Raw genomic sequence first — 11311 nt, forward strand, 5'->3', positions numbered from 1 at the left:
TTATTTATTGAGTACTTCAATAAATTTTCACAAATCAAATACACTTATGTAATCAGGGCACACTTTAAGAAATCTCAAAGAGTCTCAGAAAGCCTGTCTCAGAGCCCTTCCTTCTTCCATAACCATTACCCTGATTCCATATGTTAGTTCCTACATAGTTTTGACTTTATGTAAATGTAGTAATACAGTGTATGATCTTTTGGAATCACATATTTTAAACCATTTTTGGTTTCTGTATTCTTCTGTACCTCCCTCCCCACTCACTTCTCAGCAAAGATCTGTGTCTCACTTGGTTTTTATCTCCCAGGTCCCTAGACCAGCCCTTGGCCTCAGGCAGCTGCTTGTTTTCATTAAATAACTGAACAAATGAAATTGTACACATATAGCCAGTGGCTAGGCCAACTTTAAAACCCAGATCTTGTTACTCTAACCCGATGACTCTGCCTTTTCTTTTGTAAAAATTTGTGTACAAACAGTCTTTTGAGCCTGTCAGTTGTGGTGGCTCATGGCTGTAATCCCAACACTCAGGAGACTGAGGCAGGAGGATTGCCATGAGTTCAAGGCCAGCCTAGGCTACACAGTGAATTCAAGGCTTCCTGGGCTACATAGCAAGACCCTTTCTCAAAATCAAACTGAAGTCAGTCCATTTGTTTTATATGAGAGATCCTGGAGAATCTGGAGAGTTCTGATAATCATACTATCCTGAGATAGTTCTATAGCATTCATGTAAAGTTGGCTGGAACAATACTCCAGTCCATATGTGAGTTACAAGTATGAGACTGGCTTATAGGTATCTATTTTTAAAGGATGGTATATTTGTTAGCTTCCATTACTGTGAGAAAGTACCTCAGATAATCAAGTTAAAGGAGGAAAGATTTACTTTGGCTCACATTTTCAAAGTTTTCAGTCCATGATCACTTAGCCTTGTTGCCTTGGAACTGTGGTGGCACTGTATACCATGGCCTGTTCCCCACATGGTGCCTGGGAAGCAAAGAAAGACAGCAAGGTTCTGGGGTCCCAATATTCCCTCAAGAGCACACCCTCAGTGCCTAACTTCCTTTCTCTAGACCCTACCTCCTAAAGATTCCACAACCTCCCAGAAGTGCCACAGGCTGGGGATCCAGCCTTCAACACATGGGCTTTTGGAGGACATTCAAGATCCAAACTATAGCAGATGACCATCTGCTGATTACTCAGTCTCCTTCAAAAAGAGTTAAGACTCCTCTCAGCCAGCCTATTTAAAAAAGGGTCTAAGACAGCCTGAGACTACAGAAGCCACCCTCATCTGCGCTATAGTGCCCACCAATGCCTGCTGATGGGATAGTGCTGGACAAAGAGTCAGTTACCTATAACCTCACTAACTACAGCAATGCCCCCCAATGGATTCTTTGCCATTAGTGTGTGCCCACTCATCATGGCCCTCTTCTGAAATAAACAACAGCAGCCCTTAACTTCTCTCTTGGCCAAGGTCTCTGCAGTTTCTTAAGGCAGCATGATCACGTGCCTTAAAACATGTTCACCCATGTCTTAAGAACCAGGTAGGGAAAAGAACATGCTTCCAGCTCCACTTCTAGAATGGGAAATTTAATGAACAACAGACTCAGAATAGGAATCAATGGATAGCTATGAAAAGTGGCTCAGTGACTTTAAGTATGGACAAAACAGAATTGTACTTCAGGAGGCTCTATCATATGAGCAGAGAGCAAAGTATAAAATGAGAAATCCAATTAGTAAGCAAGTACAGTTACCCAGGTGAAAGGTAATAAGGATCTCAACTAAGGCAGATAGGAAGTTAGGGAAAGGTGTAGAAAATTGTTGGGGTGACCAAGGTTATGATTGGCTGTGGGGAGTTAGAGAAGAAGAGTGCCTTAAGAATCTCAGGTGTCTGGGTAAGAGAACACAAGAATGCAGTTATTTCTCAATAGAAAGAAAGTGACTGGATTTGGGCTTGAGGTATATCTGAGGCCTCTATGGGAGTAAAAATAGAGATAAGGTAAAGCTCTGGAGTTTGGAAGAATGATCAGGGCTAAGATACAAACTGTTAAATGACAGAGACTAAGGCCAGGAGTGTGGATAAGGTTTGAGTAAAATGAAGGGAAGAGAGAGCCCTGTGCAAAGCCCTTTCTTCTGCTTCCCAGATGCAGACAACTGCCCTGCAGGGACAGATTTTGCACCCCAAGGTGCTAGGCCATTACTTAATTTGGAATATTGCTTCTTGTGACCTTTGTAAGTATTGTGACCCAGAATGATTTACATTTTGAAATCTTGAAAGAATAAAATGAAGCCCTTTCAGTTATTGTTTTGTCACTTTTGGCAAAACTTTTTTTTACCAGCCATGCAGAGCTAACTTCTAAATATTCCAAATGTGTAGAATCCCTATTGCTAAATTAAAAGATTCAGCTGGAAGATTTAAAAAATTGGCAATAAGGTTCAAGCTAGGATGGCATTAGAAATTTAGGGTGGGCCTGATAGAAGTCCTTGAGGCCACATATAGAGATGGAAAGTGACAAAATGCTACTCTAGGGAGCCACTGACAGGACGTTAGTCCAGGTCTGCAACTCATTCTCCAGAGGGCTTAGAAGTCACAGCACCTCACTGTACCCCAGTGTCCTACCCTGCAAAGTAGAAATTACCGAAGTTTTACCTTCACTAAAGCCATAGGTCTGATCTTCCAGGCAGATATAAAATCCCCTCCCGACAGCACATCTCACTGTTAAGCTTGCCACCTATGTCCATAAGGTTTGCTCCTAAACCAGAGACTGTGGATCCTTACACCTTCCTGGGCCACACTGATGATTCATACCAGAGCCTAGCAAACTATGGTTCACTGCCTTTTTTCTTTGTCTCTTTGTACACAAAGTTTTATTGGAGCATCACCACATATATTCATTTATGTGTTTTCTATTGCTGCTTTTGTCCTACAAAGCCACAATTAAGTAATCACGACCGAGATCACATGGATTACAAAAACCTAAAAAGATTTACTAGCTGTCCATTTCTGAAAAAGCTTGCCAGCTCCTGATAGAAATGATGAAGCAGCCATAGGGAATGTAATTTCAGGTTACTAGAATTTCCAATTTCTCAAGAAATTCTGGAAATTTGGATGTTTTCATGAAAAACATCTCATTTTTATATGGCCCTGTGGGCCCATGAGCCATTTCTTTGGGATCCTTGCAAGAAATCACAAACTCCTAGAAAGCAGGGACTCCTTTATTCCTCTCTGTATCTCCAAACCCTAACATGGTGCTTTGTAATAGGAAATCAATTGTTTATAGAATAAATAGGGTTACAGACACCTGTGGTGGTGTACACCTGTAATCCCAGCACTCAAGAGACTGAAGCAGGAGGATCACCATGAGTTTGAGGCCAGCCTGGGCTATATAGTGAGTTTGAGGCCAGCCTGAACTACATAGTGAGATCTTGTCTCAACCTCCCCCAACCAAAAAAATAAAGAAAACATGGTTGGGACTAGATTTCCTCTGATTTTTCTAATATGCAGTGGTTTCCATGTCACCTGAAAGCTTTTAAAATATAACTTAGCTTCCATATATATCTAGCTTAGCAAAACATGAATGGCCTCACATACTTAAGAAAAAAGTATAATTTCCTGAGGAGCAGATTCTTTTCTAGAACCTTTAAAACACTGGTTAAAACTCTCCCTTTCAATGAAATGTTCTCAGATTAGCCTCAGGGGTCTTCACCCACTCCTACTTCAACACCTCCCACACAGGCTGTTTGCTCCAGCCAAGACAGATTGTGAGGTACAAGGAGAGGGAAAATGATCTTGGCCCTGCAGGCTCTTTAAGTTTCCCAAGGTAGGAACAGCCTATAGTGAACAATTGGCAAGCAAGCCAAAGCAGCAGACCCTATGATGCAACCTGTCAGTTGTGCAAAGATACTGAAAAGGTGATGTAGTAGCTGAAGGTGGACATCAATGAAAGTGCCAGGATTCCAATAAAATAAAATTTAAAAAGAAAGTGCCAGGGTGGAGAACTAGACCCAGGACAATGGGTATGATTTGGCTTTTCAGAGCTGAAGAATATTTCCAAATGGGAGAAAGGGTGTTCTAAAACCATCGAGTAGTAAACTAATCTTTTACTGGATAATAAATAGCCAGATGATCAAGCAAGACAGTTTTTGGTGACTCTGTATAACTTAAGGGTAACTTTATAAGGATTTACCACTGGAAAGAAAAGCACTGTGCCTCATCATTTTCCTGATTACCATTTGCATTATCCTCATGGAATCTTATGCCTCAGGACTAATGAATAAGACGATTTAAAAATCAATAAGTGGTAATTAAGTTGAAGATTATCTGTAAATAGAGAAAATAAGTAATTTTCACATTGTGCAGAGATAGGACATAGGGTCTTTGTTAGATGTTCTCAAATATCTCTCTTGAATAAAGTAGGATAGAACTACAGGAAGTCACCTATCCCTCTGACCGTTGGAAAATTTGGTAAGTGTACAGTAAACAAGGCTATCTTCTGAGAATTAAGCTCTACAGCTACACAATACAGTTTCAGAGAAGAAAAAAGGTCATCTTAAAGAAAAAAAATAAGCCTGAAAGCTTAGCAAATAAAACAATTAGAAGAGCCAAACAGGGTTGTTTAACATGAAAGCATAAAATAAGGAGTAGGGTGACAAGGAACATTAACCCTGCCCTCTGAAGAACTGACCTCTGAAGATGGTGCCTTAGCCAATAGCTATGCATACTCTTATCATTGGAAAGACTTCTTAAAATAAAAATGGCAGTGTCAGGCTTTTCCAACTCAATGCCATAAAATGTTTGACTCATATAGCTGTCTTCATTCAGATTCCATGCTCACTAAGCAACTTTCTGATATTTGCCTTCCTTGGAGGTCTGTCTTCAGTGAAAGAATGTGCAAGCAGAGACAAGTATTCCAGACACAGGCAGTTCCAATCCTCCTATGAATCAATAAATTGGCATTCTATTTTCATGCATCAGCTCTCTGAGCCTATCTAATTAGATTTAAAGCTGAGAGATGAATCTGTGCTCACTGTGCTGAAAGACCCAGTTTCTACACCTGTAAGACAAATACCTGACCCTGCTCACAGGTAGTGCCACCCTGTGAGGTCTACTGGAGACAGCCAAGTACTTGTCCTCTAATACCCCATGTTGCCTTTGGCAACAAAATTATTCTATCTTGGTATTTGTCCGCTCACTCTGACAGTATTGAATTACAAGGTAAAAAACATACAGATTGACAGATCTCTGATCCTAATTACAGAGAGGACACTAGACATAAATCAGAGGAAATACAACCCTCCTAACTGACCAGCTAAAGCAACTCAATGTAGTTTGTGTCTGAAGCTGTTATTTGATACTGGTCCACTTTCAATTAGCTTTCACCTAGGAAATGCTATTTGTATCCATAGATTGAGTATTAAATATCTTTTCATAACTGTCAATTTTCTCCACTTTAAAATGAATGTAATAGTTTCAATCCCCAGCATCACCAAAAATAAAGTAAAATAAACATAATAATACCTACCATGTCATTGATTTACCAGGCATTCATTCATTCAACAAATATTGATTGAGTGCCTGCCATGTGAGAGCCACCATGACAGGTACTGTAGTATTTGGGGAAACAGAGATGCATAGTTTCTGCTTCTAATGGAGGAGACATAATTTAAATAAGCTGTTTTAGTTCATTTGGGCTGCTATAACAAAATTCTATAGACTGGGTGGCATCAGCAACAGAAATTTATTGCTCACAATTCTACATGCTGGGAAATCCAAAATCAAGTCGCTGCCAATTTGGTTCCTGGTAAGGGCTTTCTTCTTGGCTTACAGATGGCTGTCTTCCCACTGTGTCTTAACATGACCTCTTCTTTATACCTACTCAAAGAAAAGAGAGATGAGGACAGAAACAGAGCTCTCTGGTATCCCTTCTTATAAAAGCACTGATCCTAGGGGATCTGGAGCCAAACTTTATGACTGCATTTAACCTTAATCACTTCCATTAAGAATTTGTCACCAGAAGTTTAAACAGAAAATTATAAATAATAAAATTTTAAAGAAAACTTATCACCAAATATAATCACACTGAGGATTAAAACTTCAACATATGCATGTACAAAAACATCAATGATGGCAAGTGATTAATACATTACAAGGTGGTCAGGTTAGCAAGGAAGAAGCCAACAAAAACCCCAATGGGAGAAATAAATGAGATTTCCTACCCAGTTCTTTGCCCACTCCAGTTCTTTATGTGCTCCATTGTCAAAGACCACAAGATGAACAAAACCATCTCCCACCAACTTATTTAATGCATTTCTCTAAATTTTTTTCTTTCCTACAGAACTTAACTCTCCCCTGAGCTGGCAAGGTCAGCTCCCCAATTGGGATAAAAATTTGATCACAGTTGCCAAGATTGTAAAAACCATGCAGCATGAGCACCAGTAGACGATGACTGTGTACTTCTGATTTCAGAATCCACTATGCCTCTACTGTGCCCTTGCCACCCCTGAAAAGGGTAACCAGAGCAACCTCAGCCACAGGGGCCTGTGTACCCACTGCTCTTGCTGCTGCTGGAAGCTGGCAAATCATAGCTCCTTCTGTGATAACTTTTTTGCTTTTATTCTATCTTTTCTCCTGACTTCGGAACCTTAGAATAAATTTCCTCAGGACCTGGAGTAGAAAGAACTCCAACTCTTTTCTACAGAAAGAGAGTTCCTTGTATATTCAGAAGATTCTTTCCACTTTAGATATGGAGGAGGCTTTGTTCTCTCGTTTCTTAGGAACATTAATACTAGTTATTATGAACTCAATTGTGCCCCCCCCCAATTCATGTTGAAGTCCTAACACCCAGTACTCAGAATGTAACCTTATTTGAATGTTCTTTAGAGAGGTGATTAAGTTAAAATGAAGTCATTAGGATGAGCTTAAATCAAATATGACTGGGTGTCCCTATATAGAAGAAATGTGGAAATAGACACACATACAGGAAGAATGCCATATAAACAAGAAGATAGCCATCTACAAGCCAAGGAGAGACCTTTCCCTCACAACCCTTAGAAGGAACCAACTATACCAACACCTTAATTTCAGATGTCTCCTTCTAGAACTACGAGACAACAAATTTCTGTTGTTTAAGCTGCCCCATTTATGGCACATTTTTATGGCATTCTTGTAAATGAGTACAAGTGTATACTAGGGCCCAGCCTCATTATTAACATCCTCTCTACCAATTTTACTCATATAAATAGGCCTCCTGATGACCTTCCCTGAGATGCCAGGATTCTTGAAGTCCTTCCAAGGCTCATCTTTCTCTTGCTCCACAGCTGTCATTTCTTTGAAATCTTGGTGTCTACATAAAAATTATTTCCTTATATCTAAAGATTAAATATGAATGAAACTCAAAATTTGAAGGTATAATTAAATATTAGAGGGGTTTTTTTTGCTTTCTTTTATTTCTGAAACTAAAATGGTGCCAGGGGAAAGAGTGGAAGGGTGATCAAAGCCATGTTCAGAGAGCAGAACCTCAGCTGGCCCCATCTGTCCTCCTATTCTGGGTCCCAGGTATGCAGAGAAGCCCACTCCTCACATGGTGGAGAGCAGAAGGTTGAGAGGTTGAACGCAAATATGCCTTGTCTCATAAATCTTATACTCTGTCATTTCCACCATTGATCCACGGATCAAAGCAAATGCCAAGACTCCAGTCAGTGGAGCAGACATGTGCACCACCCTTCCAGGAGGATGAGCAAGCACATGATGGCAGAATTGTGTCATCCTCTATCAAGGAGGAAATTGAGAGTTGGGAACAATAGTTCATGCTACTACAATAAAGTTTAGAGTCCATTGTTTTGAGGAACAGTAAACTGAGCAGTAACTAAAGGAGAATAAAAGGCCGGATATAGGTTCATTCATTTTGTTTTTCAGATAAGAGACAGTTGTACATGTTTATGTACTACTAGACACAATAAAAATACAGGAGTGAGGACTGGGTATTTAGCTCAGTGGCACCACTCCTGCCTGGCAAGCGCAAAGTCCTGAGTTCAATTCCCAGGACCAAAAAAAAAAAAAAAGAAAAGAAAAGAAATAAATGATGTACATCACTTCAATAATTCTTCCCTCTCTCTCATAACCCCAACTGTACCAGTCAGGGCCCAATTGAGACACAAATTGCCCTATAATTAAATGAGAAAAGCAAGATTAATATAAATAATAAATTATAATGGGGAATTGGCTATCAAGGAGTGAAAACTATAAAAAAAATAAAAGAATAGCACAAATAAGAGGCAGCCACTATACCCTAGGCTGAGGGAGAGAGTGCAAGGGTGGAATGAATGGAAGAACAACCTCCAGCAGGACTGAGACCCAGACTCTGCTGGAGAGGACACAGCTGGGACTCACTGGGTAGTGAAGTCATTGAGGTGCCTGACGACAGGACTTGCTGGTGATTCATCTGGGGCCCTAGGAAAAGATGCCTAAGGGAAGGGAGACTGCTGGCCACTGTACACTACCAAATCAAGCCTCAAGAAAAGCACACTCTTCTTAGAGATGTCCCTCCTTCCAGTTTCCTCCTGATGAGGCATAATGTGCCATCTGACCAAGGAGAATGTTCAGTGTCACAAGCAAACAATGAAGGTGAATTTGGAGGTGAGAGGCAGTACATTGATAACTGACACACTAACCCAGGTTAAACTGAATTCTATTCAGTTTAACCTAAATTCTATTCAGTCTGCTATTTGATCCTGCTATACCACTCCTTGGTAAATTCCCAACAGAATTAAAGTCAGCATACTATAGAAACACCTGCATATGCATGTTTACTGCAGTTTGATTCATAATAGCTAAGCTATGGAAACAGCTTGGATTCTTGTCAACAGATGAATGAATAAAGAAACTGTGATAGATAGATATAGATATATCAATATTATTCAGCTATAAAGAAAAATAAAATCATGTCATTTGCAGGGAAATAAATGGAACTAGAGATCATCATGCCAAGTGAAGTATGACAGACTCAGAAAGTCAGATATCACAGATTTTCTCTCCTATGTGGGATCTAGAAAGAATAATAAGGGTTTTTTTTAATGACAAAAATAGGAGACTGTTAGTAAAGAAGAAGGGGGTTGGGAATGGAAAATAGGAATGATCAAAGAGTGTTATATGCATGTACAAATACTCCAAAAGGAATCCCACTGTTATTCTGTATAAGTAATATGCACTAATAAAACTTTCTATATCTGTCATCTAAGCAGTTTCTATACACTGTCATCTAAGCAGTTATATATGGATAGAGAAAAAGACAACAATATCAACAGCCACAAAACTAGCTAGTCTGCCTGGTTATGCCATTCACCTCTAATGGGCATCAGGGTGGCCGGGAGGCCCATCACCTTCCCTGGTCTGTTCACTCACCTACTCACCCAGATGATTATATGACACTTTCTCCTCACTCTTCAAATATGTAAACCCTTCCACAATCTGCCCACTAGCTCTGCTGATGACCTTAGCTCCTATTCCACAGAGAAAAAGGGGAAGAGAGTTCCTTGAGAACTCTCTCATTGGGAAGAGAGTTCCTTGAGCTCTCACCCCCACACCCACACACCTGTGTGTGTCTGTCTGTACCCACGTACTCTCCCTATCTCTCCTACAGTATCAGTTTCACCCCTCTGGTGGACCATTCCTATGGTACCACAATACATGAATGTATCTAAAGTAATCACACTCTTGACTTGCTCACCCCTCCAACTTCTGACTCATTTCTTTGCTCTCATACATAAGTTTTTTTTAATAATCACCTACCTTCATTGTCTCTCACCTTTTTCATCTCACTCCTCTTATTTTCTCCAGTGAAGCCTTTATCACCACCAGTGCGCTTTCAAGACATTTGAAAACCAGACAGCGTTTTCAAGATCACCAATGATCCAGGCCATCCTGCTGTAAAGAGCCCCGAAAAAAACATTTTTGCAAGGACTTTATCTAAACAATTTGATTCTAAAATATAGTTCGAAATGTACAGGCTCCTATAAGGTGCTAACATTTATCAATGAAGATTTAGATTAATCAGTGGGGAAAAGGTACTTACACATTTGCTTATTGTTCTATCACTCTATGAGATAATTTTTCATAGAGTCCAGACACCAAGTCTCTCTGTTAAGATGCAGGAAACATCTGTTCTTGCTCATATTTTTTTATCTCTCACTCAAGGAGACAACAGCAACACTTACTGCTCACAATGCCATGGGTCTTTGGCATCTGTTTGTACTGGAACAATACAGTCTTGGGTTTAGGTCTTCGTTTTTTGTTTTTGTTATGCTTTTATTTTTTGCTTCTGCAGTTCTTTAATGTCATTCACTTAAGACTGGTTTCCTCGTGATGTGGTGTCAGCCATCATGGCACCTGTGCAACTGGCTTGCAATCACTCCTTCAAAGGATTTTTCTGTGCTTCATTCATGATGACCAAAACATACAACCCCTACCCAGAAGGAAGATGTTAATGATAATCCATTTTTCATTTTTAACTGTATGATGTTAATATAGAGCAACATTTCTCCCAACCATATATTCTTCTGAATTCTTTGGGCCATAATCACTGCATTCATAGAATGTTATCTTTCAATATTGCCTGGACCTCTGCTTCTGCACACCACCTCCACTGGGGAGAAAAGGCAAGAAGACATGGGCAGAGCAAAACAGTCACATTCACACAGGAATGCCCATTTCATCTGAGACACAGCCTAAGACTGACCTGGGAAAGCACAGCATCCCCATGTCAGTGGGAGGGGAGAAAGGACATTGGTTAGAAGACCCTGTTGACACTGCAAAGTAACAGTCTTAAAAGCCCTTAGCAGAAATAGACACAGCTGCCCCTGGAGAACTCCTGATGTGTGCTATAGAGCCTGAGGGGGGGTGTGCGGTGACAACCCTGTGAATCAGTAGCAAGGGCTATAAAGGACAAAGGAGGCCTGCCGCCATCCTACACAATCCACATTAACCAGCAAGAATGATATCATCTGCCTGGCCCCCTGGACCAGGGCCCAGCACCAAGCCTTCAGATTACTCCATTTGGTCCAAATCTTGGCATTCTCAAACCACAGGTCAATTCAACACATGCAGTAGAGGTTCTGAGAGTGCCCAAGAATACAGAAAATGAGGATTAGGGTCCATACATGTCCCTGTCTAGAGACAGTGCTGCTATTTGTTCCCCAACCCCTGGTCTGGGTCTGCTATGGCTGAGCCAGCCCTAGTAAAAGAGATCAGATACTCCACTTATATTTTGCCACTTACATTGTCACCCTAGCTTCCCTCGGAGGTCTTCGTTTTTGTTCTGGG

At 40.5% G+C, this 11311-nt stretch overlaps 2 long non-coding RNA genes across 2 annotated transcripts in view; one reads left to right on the forward strand and one right to left on the reverse strand.

The window, feature by feature from the left end:
* LOC110349100 (uncharacterized) overlaps positions 1-9964 on the forward strand; it is a 23056-nt gene extending 13092 nt beyond the window's left edge. The window contains exon 4 of the long non-coding RNA XR_002394857.2: positions 9830-9964. This is a non-coding gene — a long non-coding RNA (uncharacterized LOC110349100). The remainder of the gene's footprint in view (positions 1-9829) is intronic.
* On the reverse strand, positions 4633-10396 carry LOC110349101 (uncharacterized). The gene is made up of 3 exons (XR_015448556.1): positions 10207-10396; positions 9798-9916; positions 4633-5866 (listed from the first exon to the last, which is right to left on the reverse strand). It is a non-coding gene; the product is annotated as an uncharacterized LOC110349101 (long non-coding RNA).
* Between the last annotated feature and the right edge of the window lie 915 nt (positions 10397-11311).

This window comes from Heterocephalus glaber, unplaced genomic scaffold (assembly GCF_053883595.1).
Source record: "Heterocephalus glaber isolate CG9 unplaced genomic scaffold, H.glaber_assembly_v1.0 deba00000470, whole genome shotgun sequence".
In the NCBI taxonomy this organism is placed as follows: domain Eukaryota; kingdom Metazoa; phylum Chordata; class Mammalia; order Rodentia; family Bathyergidae; genus Heterocephalus; species Heterocephalus glaber.